Source organism: Hippopotamus amphibius, chromosome X (assembly GCF_030028045.1).
Source record: "Hippopotamus amphibius kiboko isolate mHipAmp2 chromosome X, mHipAmp2.hap2, whole genome shotgun sequence".
Lineage (NCBI taxonomy): Eukaryota > Metazoa > Chordata > Mammalia > Artiodactyla > Hippopotamidae > Hippopotamus > Hippopotamus amphibius.
This window is the reverse complement of record NC_080203.1, coordinates 99,989,844-99,992,209: the sequence shown is the minus strand read 5'-3', so window position 1 is coordinate 99,992,209 and position 2,366 is coordinate 99,989,844. Positions and strand designations below refer to the sequence as shown.

Here is a 2,366-nt window from a genome sequence, read left to right as displayed (position 1 = left end):
TAAACACTGGGCTGGTCCCCAAACCTCATACTCTCAGCACTTATCTGGTACAACTGAGGAAGAATGAGACAAATCAGGACAACATAGTAAGATTTTCATAAAACTGAATTTGCTCCATTTAAAAAACTGCCCTATGAGATTATAGGATCTTTGGATCTTTTTCTGATAATTTTTAAAATTTATTTTAAATTTTTATTGAAATATACACATACATACATATATATGTGTATATATATATATTCTTTTTTTTCATTCTCTTCCATTATAGGTTATTACAAGATATTGAGTATAGTTCTCCATGCTATAGAGTATGTGAGAGTTGGTTATCTATTTTAAATAGATGGATCTTTTGAAATTTAAATCTCCATCCTTATATGATGAGGACAGTAGTGCATGGTTGTGTTTGTTTTTTTTAAAATTCTCTAAATAGTACCAAGTTGGCAAACACCTTCAAGATGACAGTAAATGTTTCTCCTAAATTCATAGTCACGCAAATATAAGTAAAATGAAGAAAGCAAAGGAACCACTCCCAATTAAAAGAACAAGAGAAATCCCCTGAAAGAACAAACAATGAAACAAACCTCTCCAGTCTACTAGATCCCAAGTTCAAAAAGAAGGTTATAAAAATACTGAAGGAATTAAGAAAGGCTATCCATAGAAATGCAGATCACTATAAAAAGGAACTAGAAACTATAAAGAGGAGCCAATTAAAATTAGAAAACATTTGCTGAGACAAAAGCTGAGCTAAAGGCAATAAATAGCAAACTTAATAATGCAGAAGAACGAATAAATGATCTGGAAGATAGAATAATGGAAATCACCCAATCAGAAGTGGACAGAAAAACAAATGAAAAAAAATGAAATCAATATATGAGACCTATGGGATAATATAATATAAGTGAGCCAATCTAAGCATAATAGGGATCGCAGAAGGAGAAGAAAGAGAAAAGGGGATCAAAAATGTATTTGAGGGCTTCCCTGGTGGTGCAGTGGTTAAGAATCTGCCTGCCAATGCAGGGGACACGGGTTTAACCCCTGGGCTGGGAAGATCCCACATGCCACGAAGCAACTAAGCCCATGCACCACAACTACTGAGCCTGCATTCCAGAGCCCATGAGCCACAACTACTCAGCCCACGCACCACAACTACTGAAACCCATGCGCCTAGAGCCCATACTCTGTAACAAGGGAAGCCACTGCAATGAGAAGCCTGTGCACCACAATGAAGAGCAGTCCCCACTCACCGCAACTAGAGAAAGTCTGCACACAGCAACGAAGACCCAACACAGACAATAAATAAATAAATAAATAAATAAATAAATAAATAAATAAATAAATTTTAAAAATTTATTTAAGGGACTTCCTAGGTGGCGCAGTGGTTAAGAATCCGCCTGCCAATGCAGGGGACACAGGTTTGATATCTGCCCCAGGAAGATACCACATGCCACAGAGCAACTAAGCATATGTGCCACAACTATTGGGCCTGCACTCTAGAGCCCATGAGCCACAACTATCGAGCCTGTGCCACAACTACTGAAGCCTGCGAGCCTAGAGCCCGTGCTCCTCAACAAGAGAAGCCACCACAATGAGGAGCCCACGCACCACAACAAAAAGTAGCCCCCACTCACCACAACTAGAGAAAGCCCATGTACAGCAACAAAGACCCAATGCAGCCAATAAGTAAATAAATAAACTTATTTAAAAAAAAAAAAAAAGAATCCGCCTGTCAATGCAGGGGGCACAGGTTTGATCCCTAGTCCGGGAAGATCCCATATGCCACAGGGCAACTAAGCCCATGCACCACAACCACTGAGCCTGTGCTCTACAGCCCATGAGCCACAACTATTGAGCCCACATGCAACTACTGAAGCCTGTGCACCTACAGCCCACACTCTCCAACAAGAGAAGCCACCACATTAAGAAGCCCGCACATCACAATGAAGAGTAGCCCCCTCTCGCCTCAACGAGAGAAAGCCAGTGTAGCAACGAAGACCCAACGCAGCCAATAATAAGTAAGTAAACTTTAAAAAATAAAAATTAAAAAATTTAAAAAATTAAAAAACAAAAATGTATTTGAGGAACTTCCCTGGTGGTCCAGTGGGTAAGACTCTGCATTCCCAATGCAGGGGGCCCAGGTTCAATCCCTGGTTGGGGAACTAGATCCCACATCATGCCACAACTAAGAGCCTGCATGCTGCAATTAAGAAGTCTGCATGCTGCAACTAAGACCCAGAAAGAAAGAAAGAAAGAAAGAAAGAAAGGAAGGAAGGAAGGAAGGAAGGAAGGAAGGAAGGGAGAAAGAAAGGAAGGAAGGAAGAAAGAAAGGAAGAAAGGAAGGAAGGAAGCAAGCAAGCAAGCAAGCAAGC

At 40.4% G+C, this 2,366-nt stretch overlaps 1 non-coding gene across 1 annotated transcript; it reads left to right on the top strand.

The window, feature by feature from the left end:
* The first annotated feature begins 2,083 nt into the window (after positions 1-2,083).
* Positions 2,084-2,156, top strand: TRNAG-CCC (transfer RNA glycine (anticodon CCC)). Its single transcript has one exon. It is a non-coding gene; the product is annotated as a tRNA-Gly (tRNA).
* Positions 2,157-2,366: the final 210 nt, after the last annotated feature.